General features: G+C 34.7%; 1 long non-coding RNA gene across 1 annotated transcript in view; it reads left to right on the top strand.

Moving 5' to 3' along the window:
* LOC129061015 (uncharacterized) overlaps nucleotides 1-2876 on the top strand; it is a 34612-nt gene extending 31736 nt beyond the window's left edge. The window contains exon 3 of the long non-coding RNA XR_008527955.2: nucleotides 2652-2876. This is a non-coding gene — a long non-coding RNA (uncharacterized LOC129061015). The remainder of the gene's footprint in view (nucleotides 1-2651) is intronic.
* The last annotated feature ends 18354 nt before the right edge of the window (nucleotides 2877-21230 follow it).

Genomic DNA, 21230 nt, shown 5'->3' with positions numbered 1-21230 from the left:
TGTGACTTCCAGAAGACAAGGGTGATTCCAGTTTATCCTTCTTACAGTGCCAGAACTGTAGGGGCAAAGAGAGAAAGCATCCCCTTCACCCTGTGAAATTTCACTGAAAATGGACTGACAATAGATAGTTTAATAGGAGAGAAATGCATACAAATTAATTTTAATATGCATGATTGGAAATCATAGGAGAGTGAATACTCAATAATTCAATGGGGTACAGATGCTTATACTTTTCTTCATAGGAGAAGGAGGAGAGGGAAAATGGAAAGGGTACTAAAATAATTGTTAGGGTAAATGAATGCACCCAGGACATACAAATTAACTTATAAATGATGCTCTTTGGAATCTGAATAAGCCCAAGAGACAAATATGATCTTGTGAATAAGTCCATCCAGATATGGTGACATTCCTCTGTCTCCTTTTCCGTGATAACAAAATTTCAGGGAGGAAATGAAAGGCAATGGTGTTCTCTTTGGGTGGATCCAGTTTTAAGATGGATTAGGGAATATCAAAGAAAAGCCTCTTAGAGCATCTGCTGACCTTCGAGGGCCTTTAGTTTAAAATAATCAGCATACCAGCATGTCATATTTTATGGCGAAATATCTGGGTTTCTTCATCGTTTTCTGTTTTCTTCTTCACAGAACCTATACCAAGCAGCTCTTGTGATTGTTGATAGTTTGTCTTCATCTTTTATAGTTTGGGTTATTGGGAATTCCTCACCATTTCTTTAGTTTGGTTTAAAATGTCATCCAAGGACTTTTAATTTGCTATACGTTACCTTTCAGGTGTGTGTGTGTGTGTGTGTGTGTGTGTTTAAATTCACAAAGACCCAATAATTATGCTCCCATGATGTTTACTGTCTTTTCAGAATCCTATCTGATCTCCCCCTGTCCCCCATTTTTCTGATTGGTTATTGATATAACCATAAAATAAGAAAAACCAAATACTTGGTAAGTCCACACTATAAAATCACCAAAAGGGGCATCTATCCTTTCATACTGATCTCCCTACTTTGGTGAAGTTGCTTTTACTCTAACTTTGGGTGTGATTCTGTGCATTGCACACTTACCATATGCACAGACACATATGTACAACACAGGTGCTCTCAGACACATGCACATTGTTAAAAGATAAATCAAAACACGTTATCATATTAGAGACTTTATTTGAGCAGATAATGATTCATGAATTGAACAGCTTGAGACTGCAAGTGGTTGAGGACTCCACTGTGGAGTACAACAGAAGAGTTTTATAGGGCGGACACATAAGGTAAAGAAAACATGTGATTGGTTAAAGTGGAGCAGTAGCCTTACTTGGATCATTCCAGTGGAAAGTCCCTGGTTAGAGGTTAGTTGGCAGTTTCTGATTGGCTAAACTTAGGTTTTCTTTTACCATTTACATTGAGTTGAGTTTCTGTTTGCTCACATAGGAACCCACAGTGCTGGAGCCACTTCTGCCTAATGACCTACCAGTTAATTATTTTAACAATGTAAAGTCACACATACACACAACCATTCAGGTACACATGCTCACATACACATACAGCTACATTTACATACATAAACACACACACATACAAACTTATACATACACACACACATATACAAAAGGAGAATGTATGTACATGTTATAAAATGCTTCCTAAGTTAACTTATAAAACCATAAATCAAGTATATATTTTTCTGTGAAATCTTTGTCCTTTATTGCCTGCAAAAGTCCATACAAAGGAATGACTTACATTAAACATGTATTAGTAGAATAAATGCAAGAATAAATAGTTCACATTTTAAAAAAGCTAATGATGTCACTAAAACCTACTTCCCATGAGTGTTGATCAAATTCAAATAGAGAATTTCAAAGTATATATATCACTCCCTATACTGTAGCCGAATCCATCATCTAACCTCTTAGATTCTTTGGATCATCAAATATTCCGACTATTTTTCTTTTAAACTAAACAAAGTGCAACGAAAGATAAAATATTACTTCCCAGGATTTTGAATTGAATTTTCACATGGAATTTACAGAGAAATTTAATCAATGATGTGGTTGGGGATTTAAATTCACTATTGTTCCTTAATTTGCATGATAAACAAATACCATTGTGAATTCTTCCTCAAAAGGCAATCAAATACTTTATTTAAAACTGGCATCTTTAGCTTAATTTAACTTAAAAAAGAAACATTTATGGTCACATTAAATCTGTTCTACATTTTTATTTCATTTATTTAAGGTTCTTTCTAAAATGCACATAAACTGCCCACACTAGTAATTACCCTAATTTTTAACAATGCAATCACAATTCCATCATTAAAAAGGGATGCAAAGCTTCAGTCCATTAGCAGTTGTTTATAATAGCACATCTCAATTGATTAAACTGCAGATTCTTTTTGTAGGTCTTGTTTTATAAATTGAGCCTAGTCAAGTAAACATAACATTTGGTAATGGTCTTCATAGCAACTGTCAAAATGACTTATTGTTTTTCCAGTCCTGCATTCCTTTAGAATTAATAATACCTTTGTGCCCTTTATAACACTTATTATTGATGCCATGAAGTTCTCTATATTTAATGAGTAGATGTTTCATTATGGTACAAAGTTCTGTTGACAGAAAATTTTTCTAATCTTTTTCTCTTTGCCTCTTGATTGAAGGATTGTAAATATGCAATTAACAATTGAAGTAGAAGTAAAAGAAAAAAAAATCATCTGTCAAGATTTCTGTTGGAAGACACAGCATGCTTTAAGCTAACAACAGCATGTCAAAAGACAAAAGCATCCTTGCCAATGAAGCTAAAAGTTGCAAAATGTTTAAACATTTGATTTTTCTTCTTGAAATAATTGTAATAATTGTCTCCTGTGAAACAGAAATTAATGAAATGACACATTCCTTGTTACAAAGCTAAGGTTAAGTCTCATATAGATCCTGCTTATGATTTCTATACATAATTGCTTCCCAGTATTTATTTCTCAATAATAACGGAGTCACTAGCTTCTGAGAATGGAAGAAAATAGAAAACACCCCTATAGCAGTTTCAAATTTATAGAAATGATGTTGTCATAATAACAGTATAATGCTAGGAATTCTTAGTCAACATTGGCTACAATATTTTTTACTCCTTTCTGTTTGCCATTTTAATCTTAGAAGCAGTGGAAGCATTATCATGTTTTGCTATCTTAAGTTACACTCTTCAATTTTCTATTACTTAACTTTTGATCTCATGATTTTTGATAAATGTCTTTTATTTCATAAGACCTACACTTTTTCAGCAGGTTGTCAGATACAAAACAATTTGTATCACCCATGAGTATATCTGAGGTTGTCCCATATTCCCAGAAGAAAATGTTCAAATATTTTTAAATGTGCAAAAATATCATACAGATTAGACAATGAGAAATGCAACTAATTCCAGTTTTAAATAGCATTTCATTACAGTTTTTAATTTTATATTGTAAGTGTATATTATATAAAATAAATATATATTTATATCAATATTAGTTATTTTATATACTATTTGAAGTCTTTCAATGAAGTAAATAACTTCTCTCACCTGTTTCCTCTGTTCATGGTGTAGAAAACGAAAAATATCTCTGTAACAAAAAACAGATTAATAAGAGAAAACATACACATTTATTTAATATGTTTTATGTGTCACAGGAGCCTTCATAAACAAATGAAAACCTGAAGAAACAGTTAACCTGGTGTGTTTTTAGACTAGAGTTGATGAAGACTGGAAAGGATAGGATGAAGGGGTATTAGCTAGGTGTAAACTGGGGGAACCTTGGTAAGATCTGTTCATTCAGCTTCCTCTCAGTGTCTCTCTGTTTTGGAGATAGTCTCCTTTCCTCTGAGTCAATGGAGGGTACCTCTCACATAAAGCATCTATGGCCTGGTCCAGGGTGCAGTCAGAGAGTCCTTTTTGTATCTGTTATTTCTCAAATTTCTTCAGCTTAAAATATTCAATATGCTGAGATGACATATTTCAGGGTAGAATGTTCTGAACCCTGGCAATGGTTTATGAAGAAAATGTTTAATTTTGATTGGCTTATGTTTTTATTTCCCCTATTAAAAAGTAAATTCTTCCTTATTTTGAAGAGACAAGAAAATTCTACATTTCTTCTCATAAATTTATAGCCCTATCAATTCTAAGTATTTGATAGAGTTGGGAGTTTTATTTGCATATGCTGTAAGGTAGGGATCCAATTTTACTTTTCTTTACATAGTGAGCCACTTTCCCCTGCAACTGTTGTTAAATAACCCATTATCCTGTTAAAGCAAATTAAATATAACCAGAAAAGGATTCCTTGCTTCTATATTTGAGTACTTGTGGAGGAATTGCAACCAAACTTAATAGGTAGACAAGATTGACAACCTAATTTGGGAGTGTGACCCTGTAACAGTGACTAGGTCTTGGCCAATGCCAGCAGCCATACTTAAACCACTCATACGAGTGTTCAAATTATGCTCAAATAAGGCAAACACTGGGCTGTAACCAATCCAGTTTTTTCTGTACCTCACTTCGGATTTCTGTATGTCATTTCCCTTTATTTGTCTATAAATCTGTTTCTACCACATGGCTGTGCTGGAGTCTCTCTAAATCTACTGTGATTCTGGTGGCTGCCTGATTCACAAATCTTTCATTGCTCAATTAAGCTCCTGTAAAATTAACTTGGCTGAAGTTTTTCCTTTAATAGATGATGTCCGAAGTAGGATCTGAAGTAGACCTTCTAATGACCCCCAGGAGCTCTGAGTGAAAAAGTGAGGTACCTGCTGCACCCTCTTCTGTCCTTTGATTTCTCAGAGCAACTGACACTCATGGTAAGTTCTCTCTTGGATTTCAGAGCTCCTTGGATTTTGTTTTGAGCTCTCTGAGTTTCTTTGAGCAAGTTTCTGCTCCAAACTGGGTTTGGAAGTCACTACAGAAACTGGACTGGGTCCAGGATGGGATTTGATCTGGTAATTAACCTGCTTGGATCCAGTGAGATGCCTCTCTTACATCTGACTGGGTCAGAAAGAAACTGGTAGTAAATGGTAATATTGCAGAGGTTGTAAAATTTGGCTTCTAGAAATTCACAGGGATTTTTGTGTTCTACCCCTTTGTTTCATTTTTCTTGTGCACTTAGGTAGGAAAAATCATTGGCTAAGTTCATCAAGGGAACCTGAAAGTGAAGCCAATATTTCAGTAAAAATGAGATCCTTAATTTCTGAGAAACTGAGTTCCCTCTGGCTTATACATTAGGCCCCAGAGGCAGCAAAGTCTTACAGAAATGATGAAATCTCACTGAAGATAACTTACAATGGAATGTTCCAAATGAACAACAACACACCGAAGTGGATTGAAAAACAACAGCAACAACAACAGCTGGATGAGAACTCCATCTGGTTTTATGTCCCTGGGAGCTTGACCTTGTAACCATGTGGCAGTACTTTCTCTTGGACTCCACCTTCCAGAGAACAGAAATTTTAGGGTTCATGTCATAGTTAGCTCTAAAAATTATCTTGAGTAGTTAAAAGACTTCACAAGCTCAGAATTAATGACTCTAGACTCCTGGAAAGGGCAATGGAGACTGCTGAGTGCTGTAGCTCAGTAGCTAAGGTTTTGTCCTTTCACAGTGGTGGCCCAGATTTGAGTCCCAGCTTAGTGAATGAGTCCTTTCTGGTTTGATATCTGTGTGACTTTTACCATTTGTTGATTCTCTTCCCCTCCACCAGCCATCTTGAATTTTCCTTTGTCTGAGCACCTGGCAGGTTATCTTAGGTAAAGTTCAAAAGCCAGAAATATTGGCTGCTTGGTGTGGCTAAAGTCAGGCAACAAATGCATTTTTAAAATAGCACTATGGTTAAAAGTCAGCTTAATTCAAAGTGGATATCCAAGCTGTAGATATATTCAAAAGGCCTTTATGTTTTTTTAATTCTTGAATTTTGTTTTTCTGCCAAAAAGATTTTTGTCTTCTCAGTTGACTGAATTATTTTTCTCCATTTTGTCTTGCCACTCAATGCACACATGAGAGGCCCTAAGATAACTTCTGATATCCTGAGATTTCTTGGAAAAACAGAGAAGGCACCATTAACCCATTTTCAAAAAACAAACAAAGACAACACACACACACACGCAAACACACACAAACACACACACACACACACACACACACAGTTTTCTTCATGGAACTCCAAGAATTAAAAGTGGACAGATCCCTCTCAAAATCTGTTTTGCCTTCCAAATGTTCCTGCTTGTTAGGCCCTAGAAACTGCATGTTTTCCTAGCCATTTCTTCCAAGGACTTCACCCTAAAGCCAGTAATCCAATTAAGAAACTTAGAAACAGGTAAATGAAAAAATTTAGAACCACCAGATCTTCTTCTGTCTGTCTGCATAGTTATATATGTATATTTGTTGTGTGTGTGATATGAAAGAGCTCTATTTAATTGACTCAAAGAAAAATAAGTGCTTAAATCAAATATTTTGTCAGAAAAGTAAAAACTATAATGCCTTTTAGATCATGTGACTAAAATAGTCTTTTGGAAATAAACATGGTTTTAAAGATTATTGGTAAAATAGAAATATCTTTAAAAATGTAAACATTTGGTCTAAATTATGCAAGCCAGATATTAGGTTTGCTAAATGCTTTAAGGTTATAAAGTGCTTTGACTTTTAAAAATTATTCAATGTACTGGAGACATTAGATTCTAGATATACCTGGGGACATGTGGAATTAACCATGTTCCCTGGCTGTGCAAAGAAGTTTATAAGGAAAATAGATGTTGTATAAAAAAGAATCTTGTGTGTTAAATTCTTGTCCTAAAGTAAAATACGTGGTTGTTTAAAAAGAGGTTGTTTAGGACAAGTCAGAAAGTCAAAGCCTGTTGTAGATGGTCTGTGTAAGTCAAGAAAGGATTCCTGAAAGAAAATTTATGCACCAAAATTAAAAGTTGCTGAAAGTTACCATTATAACATGTAACTGAGACCACTGAAAATAGATTTACATGCAAGATGTGTAAGGAAAGTAAAATATGTTATTAGTAAAAGATTATAAGAAGGCATGGGAATGTAAATTTTTGCCCAGTATAAACAGTTAAAGGATTGTTTTAGATTAAGTAAGATAGAGCTAAAATTTGAGCAAGTTGTGGAAGGTTTATAAAAATTAATCTTGTAAAAGAAATTCTGTGTGTGAATATATTGACTAAACTCAAAAGGGTATTATTTGGTTTTTCCACAAATTGAACATTGGAATCAAAGCACAACAAGGTTTTCTTAAGGCACTGATCTGCTCTTTAACAAACATTTTTAAAGTGTTATAAGAGGTTTATAAGAATCTGACCTCATGGTCAAGCTGGTTAAGCATGATATCAAGTGTTTTAAACCTTTAACACATTTGATAGGCTTCCCAAAGTCAAATTTCAGCTTCAAAATTGTCTTTTTGAACCCTTAAATTTTGTGTGCTAGAGAAGACACCTGGATCATCCAAAAGAGAGGTAAACAGGATTATTTACCATGTTTAGTTACATGGGATTGTCAAAAGAGAAATAATGTTTAATTTTCTTCAGGTTATAATTTAGTGGATAATATTAATAAATGTTCTAAAATTGTATGGGATTTCTAAAATTCTAATACCTGAATATATGCTTTCAGTTATAATTAAGGTTTTTATGTTAAGTTATTGTGGACCACAGAAATAACCAGATTTCCTTGTCAACTGTGTCTCTAACTATGACTATTTAAAGTCATTTCCACAGTTAATTGCATAATGTTAATGCAGTTTCTGAAAACTTCACAAGCACACAAAATCCTAGAATATAGTATCTTTTAGGAGGCTCGTGAAAGGATGGAAAGGACCCTAAAAAAGCACTCTTGAATATAGGTTTCTAATAACTTTAAATTCATATCATTTGGACTAAGTAAAAATTCCTTAAACTTCAATAAAAAGACTGAGTGGTTTATAAAACTGCTAACCCAAGTAGAACAAAAAATTAAGTACCAACACAATACTTTGCCAGATTTCATGCTAAATTGGGCAATACTAAAATTGTTTAGATATACGATTTGAATAAACTCCATGGCCTAAGTCAAATTACCTATGATAATCCATCAGTTATCACTGCTATGCACCTAAATTGGAGAAACAACTGGTATTCAAGAAGACATAAGTCCAATGTTAAGCATGGACTCATGAAGAACCAGGACAGCCATGTTGTCCTCCCAGAGTCCTTAAAGCTCTTGTTATTAAAGTTTCTGCATTCTATGACTTATCATAGAAAAGATAAAATAATCCAAATTAAATACATATTGGTGTGGTGACTTATAAATTGCTAAAATAGTTTATAATCAATATTAGGTTTGCTAAATCCATATTAATGCATGTTTTCTGGTTGTATAAAAACTTTCCCATGCAAAAGAGCTGATGTTATAGTAGTAGATTATTATGCTACAGTGTATTTTCACCAGGTAAAGAAAACATTTTATGTTTCACTGAGGACAATCAACCCCTTCACAATATAAAACCTGAAGATGGGATCTTCTGAGAACATCAGAGAAAGATAGTCCTTGTAATCCACACTACAGCAAAACATTGGGACCTTGAACATTGGGTTCATAATCTCACAACTGAGAAAAGTCCCTCCACACTCTTGGAACTGTATACCCATTGGAACCATTAACCCATTGGAACCATTAAGGTAAAGGTATTCAGGGAAATTTCTCCCCAGAAGAAGATGGCATCCTTGATGTGAACAGCTTTCCCCAAGATCATGAATTAAGGCTTCTCTACTATCATGAGACTGTTATCTTTGAATTTTTCTCCCTTGATTATGCCTCTATGAACAATAGAAGTGAAAAGGGGACTGTTATGTGCACTTATGGGATATACTTTTGTTTGTGAAGACTTTGCAGCCAGCCTTGTACATGGATAAACTTATACTTTGTTAGATAAAAGATGAAGGTCCAATGCAGATGTTAAACTTTAATGGCACATATGTTGCCTCATAATCAGTCAGAAACAAAATATTGGTTCATTCCTCTTAACCCACATCTTGAGTTAAAAAGAACATTGCTAGGAGGCCTTCACTCTTCTATAAGGCATCATTTTTTCAGGTCCTTTTTCCATGGTTTGAAGTAAAAGAAGCAATGTTAGAAATGTATCCCTCATGATAGGCCCCATAACAGATTCTACCACAGAGGCTATGGTTACACAACAGACTTTAAATTCTCATGCAAAAGTTATGCTAAATAGTAGAACTGACTACACAGAGAAGTATCTGTGCAGCTGCTGGCACTCGTGGCCTATGGAAAAATACATTGGGTATTATAGAGATTTAGTTGTAGGAGATTAACAAAAAGACCACTTAGTTAAGTGAGTAGACTCTTTATCTGGCTCATTCTTTGATCTATTTGATTTTAGGTGGTTTGGTTTATGGAGACCCTGGGTAAGGAGCATACTCCAAACTTTTGGTATTAGCCTTCCAAAAGTCATAATAGTAGTCTCCCTGGTGTGCTGTATTCTCTCAAAGATTTTAAATGTTTGCATGCAGCCATCTCTAGAATGTCATATGGTCTGTCTTGAACTGGAATGACAAAAGCTGAAAGAAATGTGTGAACATGACACCATAACCTATGAATGATATGCTGAGACTGGAAACCCAAAACGATGGAAACTGAGAGTGAAACTAAGGCCCTAAGTTTTGGTCACACTCTCACTTAAGTGAGAACCTGACCAAAAAGGAGGAATTTTTTAAAACAAAATTATGGGAAGCCGTTGTTTTGGACTGAGCTCATGCAGTAGGCCCCAACAATCCAAATCAAACCAATTAAGACTTTAAGAAAACACATAGAACCTAGACCAGACCAGGTTTTGTTTTTCTCCTGTAAATGGGGTGTTCCAGCATGAGGAGGTGTCCTCTCCTCAAGCCCTTGTTCCTATCTTTGCAAAACTCACTGTTCTGTTTCACAGTGGGTTTCAAGAACAAGTAAGTACATTTATGATGGTAATAGTGGCATCAATAACTGAAGTTTTTGTTGATCGGTCACAATTGAGAAAGTGACCAAAAGTGGGGAATTGTTAAAGCAAACTAAACATGGCCTGAGAAGGACTCCATACTTTATATTTGAGTCCTAGTGGACAAACTGCAACCTAACCTAGCAAATAGACAAGATTGAGAATCTAACTTAGGAGTGTGCCCCTATAAGAGTACTGGGTCTTGGCCAATCCCAGCAGCCATACTTCAACCACTCATACACTGTTGAATGTTCAAACTATGTTCAAATAAGGCAAACGCTGAGCTGTAACCAGTCCAGTTGTTTCTGTACCTCACTTCCTATTTCTGTATGTCATTTCCCTTTTTTTGTCTCTAAATCTTCTTCCACCATGTGGCTGTGCTGGAGTCTCTCTGAATCTGCTGTGATTCTGGGGACTACCCGATTCATGAATCATTCATTGCTCAATTATACTCCTTTAAATTTAATTTGCCTGAAGTTTTTCTTTTAACAATCCCCAGTGCAAATCTCCTATAATTTGCAATGCCACCTCCCTTATTTGCTAAGTTTCCATGAATAGATAAGTCTGCATCAGGGCTTTTTCTCCTGTTCTGTGACTATTGGCTTATTCATCTGTCTACACATTATTTCTTTGCTATGATTTATCATAGGCTATATACCATAGTAGGGTGCTTCACTCTAGTTTACATTTACTTTTTAAAATACTACCCTAAATAATTGTGGATATTTTTTCCATATTAAATTTAAAGTTAATATTTTTAAAGTTTCTTCCCAAAATATTGGTATAAATTGACTTGAACTTGACAATTAATTCTGTGAGAGTGGTGAAAATTGATATCTTTTCAATATTAAGTTATCCTGATCAAGAGTATAATGTTTTAACGTCATTTATTTACACATTCTTTTATGTTATTAAATAGAATTTCAACATTTTTGTTTTTTCCCTGTTTGATTGAGATTTAATTTATATCTTCCTTCCTAAATTTTATTTCCACTTATTCTTGGTGTAATTGAGACAAACAATTGAATTTGTAAAGTGATCTTGCATTTGGCCATCTTACTGATTTTTCCTTTAGTTGTGAAAGAGTCAAAAACTATCTAGGACTGAAGAGTGAAAATCGGCTTTGACTGAAAAAGCAAAAAGCAACCCTGCCATTAATCAGGATGGGAAGACAGACACAGATAAAGTCAGCTGCAAATTTAACAACACTGTATCTCCCAAGGTCATGCTGCAGTTGTAAAATGCCATGAAGACACCACTTTGAGTGATTACTGGTTTCTCTCCAGTGAAGTCCCAGATCTGCTTTGCTTGCTTCATTAATTATAGGAGATATCCAATTGTTTAGTCACTCTCACCACAAGACAGCAGCCAATCTCTGGTTAATCCCTGTGTCTTCAATTCCCTCCTTAAAAACAGCAACCAATCTTTTCTTGCTTTCCTTTGACCCTCCTCAGAATCCTTCAGAGGGAACCCAAGCCTAGCAAAAGTTGAATTTCTTCTCCCTCTTGTTTAACCAACATTTCATCTCTCTCTGAATTTATTCCTTGCATGCAAGCAAAAAAATGGATTTTATTAGACTGCAGGCTAATTAGCTTTAACAAACTGTAGGCACTTCTTTGATCATCCTGTTGGGGTTCTATGAAGGTGCTCGAATATTCTGCAAAATTGTCTCATGCCTCTTAGCAATTTTCTTTCCCAAATGCACTGACCAGTTGGTAAACACTACAATGCTGAATCAAAGCAAAGGTACTGAACATTCTTAGCTAGCTCCCTGTCTTAAAAGAACAATGGTAAGAAAGCTCATCTAATTTCCTATCTTAAAAGAATAATAGTAAGAAACCTCATTTAATTTCCTATGATAAAAGAATTCATCAAACTCATCTGGCTCTTGTCTTAAAGGAAATAAAATCTCAATGTTTTGTTATTGTTTTGGTTAAACATAATATTTGGTAAAATTTTTGTTCAGCCGGCCTTTGCTAAGACAAGAAATTGCTTTCTTAGTTTTGTCATTCTTATCTTGCTTTTATCATATATAGTAATTAACAAATGAAATTAATGATTAATTTATCTACTGAAATTTTCCTGTTATTTTTGAGCATTTTTTAATGAGAAATCATCTCTGATTACCTGGAATGATCTAAACCATATCATGATGCATTATTTTAAAATATACTTTCTGCATGTCATTGTACTTTTAATTTCCATTTCCTTGATGACTAATGATATTGAGCATTTTTTACAATATGCTTATTCGTCCCTTGTATATCTTCTTCAAAGTGGAGTAAAGAGTTCATTTTACATTCCGCATACAATTTTTTTTTGTATATATGCAATATATATTTCAGTCTCCCTGTTCCTGGCTTGCCTTTTCATTTTCTTAATAATGAACAAACATTTTCAATTTTGATACAAATTTATTAATATTTATCTATGGCTTATGGTTTTTGTGTCATATATAAGAAATATTATCCTAACATATGATCTAATGATTTCTCTCCTATTTTTAATTATAGAAGATTTATAGTTTTTAGTTTTCCATTTATTTATTTGGGTTTTTCTTTGATAGGTAAGGATATACAGTTGCCCCTTGGAATTCATGGAGAAATGGTTCCAGATATCTTTGGTATCCTCCCAAAGATACCAAAATTTGAGGAAGCTCAAGTCTGTAATATAAAATTATGTAATATTTACATATTACTTTCTCAATAAAGTCTATTTCACATGTTGGGTGAATTTTTGCATTTGATGTGAGGCAGGGGTCAAAGTATATCCTTCCACATACACAATTTTGTTTAACAACTCTCTTTTGTAGGTTTCAATGTACAGATACTACACATTTTTCTTAAATTTATCTGTGCATGTTTTATGGGTTTTTTTAGCTATTGTAAATTTTATCAGCATTTTATTTCAATGTCTACTTGTTACTAGTATGTAAAAATATAATTGATTGCTGTCTATCGATCTTGTATCTTGCAAACTTCATAAACTCAGTTAAGGTATCAGCTTCTTAAATTTCTAAAAACTTGCTAGTTTTGTGATTATGTCTATAAATATGGTTTCACTTTTTCCTTTTCAAAATATTTTTCCTTTTCTTTCTTTGTACTACATAGGACCTCAATTATAATGTTAAGTAGAAGTGGTAAGAGCAGACATCCTTGCTTTATTTATGATTCTATGAAGAAAATTGTCAGCCTTGACTGGGTACAGTGGCTCATGCCTGTAATCCCAGCACTTTGTAAGGCCAAGGAGGGGCAGATCACAAGGTCAGGAGTTTGAGACCAGCCTGACCAACATGATGAAACCCCATCTCTATTAAAAATACAAAAATTAGCTGGGCATGGTGGCACACGCCTGTAATCCCAGATACTCAGGAGACTGAGGCAGGAGAATCACTTGAACCTGGGAGGCAGAGATTGCAGTGAGCCGAGATCATGCCACTGCACTCCAGCCTGGGCAACAGAATGAGACTCTGTATCAAAAAAAAAAAAAAAAAAAAGAAAATTATCAGGCTTTTACCACTAATATAATGTTAGTTAATCAATTTTTACAACACCTTTATTAGGTTGAGGAAATTTCCTCCCATTTCTAGTTTGTTTTGAGATTTTATTATAACTGTGTATTAGATTTGCCATTTTTTCCCAAATCTATTGAGATAATAAATTGTTTTTGTCTTCTACTCTATAAATGTTGTGGCTAACATTGATTTTGTAATGTTGAGCCAAATTTACATTCTTGGGATAAACCATATATTCATGAAACATTATAGTATTCATTTATTTTTTATTTTAGATTTGCTAAACTTTTGTTAATAAATTTTGCTATTTTATATATATAAAGGAGAATGGTTTGTACTTTTGCCTTTTCTATTCTGATTGTCTGGTTTTGCTATCAGTTGATGCTGGCCTCATAAAGTGAATTAGGAAGCATTCTCTCTGTCTATATTTGGGAAGAGTTTACGTGAAGTGGTTACTATTTCTTACTTCAAAATTTTGGTAGAAATTACCACTGAAGCCATCTGAATTTGAAATGTTTAATAAAACTTTTTAAACTATTACTTCCATTTATTTAATAGATATATTTGAGTCTATTTACATTGTTTATTTCTTCTGGAATAAGGATATGAATTTATGTCTATCAAGATTTTCTCATTTTTACCTAAGCTGCTGATTGTGATGACATAAAGTTGCTAATTTTATTTATTATAATTTTTAAATCTGTAGCATCTATAGTATCTTCGTTTTCATTCTTAATATTTTTGAGTCTTCTGGGGTTTTTTTTTTCATTATTTTGGCTAGTTTTATTAGTTGTATTGACTTTCTTTAAAAATCTATTTTTGTGTCAGTGATTTTCTCTATGGTTTCCTGTTTCCTATTTCCTTGATTTTTGTCTTCATTATTTTCTTTTCTTCCATGCTTTAGATTACATTTGCTTTCTGTTTTTACCCTTAGCTTTGTAAAGTGTGACCATCAGTGATTGATTTTAGACAATTACTTTTTAATATAAACATTACATGCTATGAATTTTCCTCAAAGCACTGGCTAAACTGCTTCCTGAAAATTTTGAATTATTCCACTTTCTTTAGTTCTAAATGTTTTATAATTTTACCTTGTGATTTTTTTCTTTGATCCATGAGTTATTGAGCTGCTTGAAAATATAATGTATAATTTCCAAATATTTATAAGATTTTCAAATATCTTTTGTTGTTGATTTCTTGGTGAATATCACAGCAGACAGATAGCACAATTTATAAGATTTCAGTTCCTTAAACTTATTAATACTTGTTTTATGGCTTAGAGTGAAATCTAGCTTTGTGAATATTCTATGTGCACTTGAAAAGAATGGGTATTCTGGTGTCATTGAGTGCAATATTCCCTAAATATTAAATAGGTAAAGTTAGTTGATAGTGTTGTTCAAATTTTCTCTAATTATTGATTATTTTTTGTTATTGCTCTATCATTTAGTTAGAGACAAGTTTTGAAATTTCTTACTTTAAATGGGAGTTTATTTCTTCTTTTATTTTGGTAGTATTTTTGCTTTATAGATTTTAAAGTTCTGTTATCAAGCACATACAAATTCAATGTTTTTTGTATTAACTTCTTTGTAATTATTACGTTTCTTTTTAGTAATATGTCTTATTCTGAAGTCTACTTTTCTTGATGCTAATATAATCATGCCAGTTTTTTAAAATTAGTGTTTATATGGTATAACTTTTTCTGTCATTTTTACTTTTCACCTATGTGTGCCTTTACATTTAATACTAGTTTCTGGTAGAAAGCATATTTGGAGTATTTAGCCATTCATATTAATTGTAATTATCAATATGGTAGGTTTAAATCTAATATATTTTTATTTGTCTTTTATATGTTACATCTGATCCTACAATATTTCTATTTAATTTTTTTGCCTTCTTTGGATTAATATTTTTTAGAATTATCTTAACTAAATCACTGGCTTATTAACTTATCAATCTTTGTTTTAGTTTTTAATTTTGTTGATTGCTATGTATATAATGTTATATATATAAATAATATGCACCTTTAGTTGATCACAATTAAACTTTAAAAATTGTAATAATATGCTGTCTTCCCCCATCATAAAAAGTAAAAACCTTTAAATTATACAATTCTATATTCCCAATTCATGTATATTTTTGTCAGTTATTTTAGTTTTAAATTCTATAAACTTCACATTACAGACAACTTTTATAACAAAATTTATATTAGAGATGAAAAAACCTTCACAAGGTATTAAAGAATGACAGGGAATAAATTTATTGGATCATAAATTTATAAAATCCATGTTCAATATTTTAAAAATCCAGCTAAACTATTTACTGAAAGAAATATCCTGTAGCTCTGTACTGCTAAAACAGATTCTTATTTTGACACAATATATTTATTTTCATCCCAATTGTTACTATGCCCTACACAGTTTTTTCACACTTTAAGCCTTTCTTTACCACTTATGACACGTCTGTTACTCTTAAGATTTCTTTAAAAGGAAAACTTGAAATTTAACTTTCACCTGAAAGTGTTTAGCCAAAAAATAATGACATCACAAACATGAATTAAAAGGAATAATGGAATAAAAACAAAAGTGATATTGAGAGGTGACAGCGTGCTGGCAGCCTTCGCTCGCTCTTGGTGCCCACTCTGGCCGCGCTTGAAGAGCCCTTCAGCCCGCTGCTGCACTGTGGGAGCTCTTTTCTGGGCTGGCCAAGAATGGAGCCGACTCCCTCAGCTTGCGGGGAGGTGTGGAGGGAGAAGCACTGGCGGGAACTGGGGCTGCATGCGGCACTTGCGGGCCAGCAGGAGTTCTGGGTGGGTATGGGCTCGGCGGGCCCCACACTCTGAGTGGCTGGCCACCTGCAAGCCCCGGGCAGTGAGGGGCTTAGCACCTGGGCCAGCAGCTGCTGTGCTGGACTTCTTACTGGGCCTTAGCTGCCTCCCCGCAGGGCAGGGCTCAGGACCTGCAGCCCGCCATGCCTGAGCCTCCCTCGCTGCCCTGGGCTCCTGCAGGGTCCAAGCCTCCCCGACGAGTGCCAACCTCCAGCTCCACGGTGCCCAGTCCCATCGACCACCCAAGGGCTGAGGAGTGCGGGTGCGGTTGCAGGACTGGCAGGCAGCTCCACCTGTGGCCCATTGCAGGATCCACTGGGTGAAGCCAGCTGGGCTTCTGAGTCTGGTGGGGACTTGGAGAACCTTTATGTCTACCTAAAGGATTGTAAATACACCAATCGGCACTCTGTATCTAGGTCAAGGTTTGTAAACACACCAATCAGCACCCTTTGTCTAGCTCAGGGTTTGTGACTGCACCAATTGACACTCTGTATCTAGCTACTCATGGGGACATGGAGAACTTTTGTGTGGACACTCTGTATCTAGCTAATCTAGTGGGGGCCTGGAGAACTTTTGTGTCTAGCTCAGGGATTATAAACGCACCAATCAGCACCCTGTCAAAATGGACAAATCAAGTCTCTATAAAACAGACCAATCAGCTCTCTGCAAAATGGACCAATCAGCAGGATGTGGGTGGGGCTAGGTAAGAGAATAAAAGCTGGCTGACCGAGCCAGCAGTGGCAACCCGTTGGGGTCCTCTTCCACACTGTGGAAGCTTTGTTCTTTAGCTGTTTGCAATAAATCTTGCAACTGCTCACTCTGTGGGTCCACACTGCTTTTATGAGCTGTAACACACACCACGAAGGTCTGCAGCTTCACTCCTGAAGCCAGCAAGACCACGAACCCACTGGGAGGAAGGAACAACTCCAGACGCGCCGCCTTAAGAGCTGTAACACTCACCTTGAAGGTCTGCAGCTTTGCTCATGAGCCAGCGAGACCACGAACCCACCAGAAGGAAGAAACTCTGAATGCATCCGAACATCAGAAGGAACAAACTCCGGACACACCGCCTTTAAGAACTGTAACACTCACTGCGAGGGTCTGCGGCTTTATGCTTGAAGTCAGAGACCAAGAACCCACCAATTCCAGACACAGTATCAATATAATCAGCAAATTATCTGAGAAGATATTTTAAACATTTCACATTTCTATAGTTAGCACAAGCAAGAATTATCTGGCCCCCAGTTACTAAAATAATTGACATTTTTACTGCCAATTTACAATCATAACTTTATTCTTCTCTAAGAAATTCATCTCTAAGAAAATGAAAATGTTTATAACATTTGTTATATCCAGTAGGTGGTATTTTACATAGTCAAGATGATAAGAGAAATATTTATAAAATTAGGTAGACAAAAAGCAGAATGTTGATTACCACTATCTCAAAGGTTATTCAAGGAAAAGAAATGCAAAAATTAGAAGTGCTCACTGGTTAATAGTGCTTTGCTTTGAAAAAGTCAGAAATAATTACATTCCAAGAAATAAGCTATAATGCTAAAGTGTAATTAATATTTTGTATCTTTTTAAAGCCAAAGTGCATTTTTTGCTTTAGAGAAAACGAATCTGTCTTTCACATGATTATTTTTTCTTTGCCCAGAACAGAACCTCAGTTTAAGCCATTATTTGAATAATAGATTTAAAAATCTAACAATTATTTTCCCCATAAGATGTTTTCATTTTAGTACATAGGGCTTAAAATGGTAGATGACTAACTAGTTACAAAGGATTTGTAGATTAGCAAATGCTAATTTAAAATGACTGTCAACAGAATCTAAAACTACACTCAAGATTAAAAATTACTAATATGATTCTTCTATAAGGTCAGACTTTACTCAATAAGCTATCATACAAACCAGAGAAGAAACCATAGTGTGTTTTTTCAAGGTTTTCTCTAGTTGCAAAGCCTACTCTTTTCATCAGTCCTTTTTCGGTTGTTTGGCTTTTGCAATATTTTCTTGATGTTTTTGTTTCTTCTTTTGATCCTTTTTCCTGGCTTCAGTCATTTTGAACAGTTTCAGGGATGTATGACATTTCCTAGGATCAGTGGAATAAGGGCCAAAATCAGTTCTAAAAAGCTGGAAGGGTCCTTTGCATATTATTCCACAACATACTCAGCCCAAGTCTTTATATTAGGCATCTATTTATCAGTCCTAAGAAAACATACACTTGAGAAATAGCCTCTAATTTTTTTTTTCTGGGATTACTAGTGAGACAATCAAAATTTCAGATGAGCATTTGTTGTTTGTTTCTCTTTTAGTTCTACCATATACTTCTGAGAGAAGGTTTAAACTCGCCTGTGAATCTCAATTTGGGGCTGAAATTTCAATTAGAGACCAAATGAAAGTGCCTCTCCTACTTCAGGAATAGATATTCCTTCATCCTTCTAAAAGGGTTAGAGCTGGACCTGTGGACCAGACCTATTCAGCACCTGAAACTGCAGCTGGTTGCACTCCTGCCATCTGCACGCTCTCCTTTTTCTTTTTTTTTTCCCCTTTCTTGAGTTTACCCCCTTGTTCACTCTTCTTTCCCTCCTTCAACATAGCCCCTCACACATGAGATGGTTTTCATTTCTAAACTTTGGCCTTCATGGCAGATGTGAGCCCCTCAGTCCACAGCAGACCCTGCAGGGCGTCATGATGCATAGGGTCTCTGGGAACTGGGCCTCATCTTGCCATGCAGCATCTAATACCCTGGCACCGTGTCCACTTGCACTGAGCACGGTGGGGGGAGGGGGGGAACATGGCAACAGCTACTGGCAGCTTTCCCTATGTCATGTACTGAGCCTGGGACCCAGACCTCCACTCCCAGCTCACCTCCAGACTAGAAGCAGAAAGGTAGTTTGCTTTCGCTTTGGAAAGGTCATTTATTTACACACAGAATTCTAGGTTGACAATGTTTTGTTCACAGTACTCTTATGTTGCATTTTGTTTACTTTGCATCATTTCTGATGAGAAGTCAACTGCCATTCTTTATTTCTCTGTATATCAGGCATCCTTTTATTCTAGCTAAAGTTTTTCACGTTAGCACAATTGGAAGTGCTTTGGTATGTTTATATTTATTCTGCTTTTATTTGTTGAGCTTCTTAGATCTGTGGGTTTATAGTTTTCATCAAATATGGAAAATTTTCATCCACTATTTCTTGAATTTTTTTCCCGTTACTTCTACTTTTCATTTTAGGTCTCTACTTATGCCATATTTGACTGCTTAATATTTCCCACAGGTAACTGATGATTTTCGTTTTACTTTGTGATTAATTTTTATAGATTTTATTTCTTTGTCTTCTAATTCACTTGTTTTTCGTTTTGTAGTGTCCAATATGCTCCAGTGTCTAATCTTGGATTTTTTCTTTAGTTCTATTTTTGTCTGTTTTTTTATATTATCTTTTCTCATCATGTTTGTGATTTCCTTTATATTCTTGTCATGTGGAACATATTTCTAATAATTATGTCAATATTCTTTTCTGTTACTTTTATCATTTATTTATGAGTTTGTTTTCATTGATTTATTTTTATTCCAGTTATAGATCATATTATCCTGCTTCCTTGCATACATAGGAATGTTTTATTGTGTTCTAGATTATGTTGTTCATGTTGGACATTTTTGTATTCCTTTAAAGAATGTGGGGCTTTGTTCTGTCAAGCAGTTATGTCACCTGAGATCTGTTGATTCATTCAGGGTTTTATGTTCTGGTAATGCTTTTCAGCCTTTTTTCCTAGGTGAATCAGTCCTGCTATTGAGATGAGACCATTCTAAGAATTCTATCTAATGCCCCATACTTATGAGGTTTCTCCACTATGGCTGGTAGTGGCACAAACCATTAATATTCTTATATTATATTATATTATAGGAAATTGCTGTCTGGTGGTGCTATCATAGACATTTTGTATACACAGAACATTACTTAGCCAAAGTCTTATAGAGACAAGCTGCAGATCTGCAGCACAATTTCTCCATTCATACCCTTCCTTTCAATTACCCCATCCCACAGCTCCTTGTCCTGCCTGAAATCCAGTGTCTATTCAGGCAGAGATTGAGATTGGTAGGCTTTATTTGGGTTCCTGTTCTTTATGCTGCAGACTGGAAACTGGTTTGGGAAGTAAGTCTGGAAATAAGCTTGCTACGTTACTTTTCCCTTTCCTTGAGGATCACAGTCTTGCTCTGTCAAAAACATCGGCTGGTTTTGTAGTTTTGTAGGAAATGTAGTTCTCATAATGGCTAATCCTTTACACTGGCAAACAGTGGAATTAACTAGCTTTTTGGTAGCCTGTATGTCCTTGTTTTGTTTTGAAATAAATAATTTTAAGCCTTATTACATGATATGACCAACTTTCTTGTTTTTAAATATTTTATGTAACTTGTATATCTTATCACCAAAAATTTCCTAGAATGTACCTCTTAAGCCCTGTGAGACTGATTTATTTGTTTTTGTTTTAAATCATCATTTTAATTTTGTCCTTAATAGGAACATTCATATTAATTGTTTATCTGCTTTTCTACTGTATATGCATCTTCCATCTTTTTGTTATACCTTGCCAAAGTTTTGTCTATTTTATGTGCTTTTTTCTCTAATAAACCAATTTTTTAAAAAAATATTGTATCTTTAGAGCTTTACTGAGCTCATTTTTTTTCTATTTCATTAAGAAATAAATGGCAATTATTGATCATTATCTATACCCTACCTTCTTATTTTGGGTTTATTCTTTTGTACTTTTCTAGCTTTTTATATTTCCAATACTTCTTTTCTGCTAAAAATATTTTTAAATGCTTTAAAATAAAGAGCAGAAAAATTGGAAATAATTATGAATAGGCAGTTTACACAGTGTAGAACCACATAACTTAGAGATGTGT

This window comes from Pongo abelii, chromosome 7 (genome assembly GCF_028885655.2).
Source record: "Pongo abelii isolate AG06213 chromosome 7, NHGRI_mPonAbe1-v2.0_pri, whole genome shotgun sequence".
Lineage (NCBI taxonomy): Eukaryota > Metazoa > Chordata > Mammalia > Primates > Hominidae > Pongo > Pongo abelii.
The sequence above is the reverse complement of the archived record's forward strand: the minus strand, read 5'-3'. Positions and strand labels throughout refer to the sequence as shown.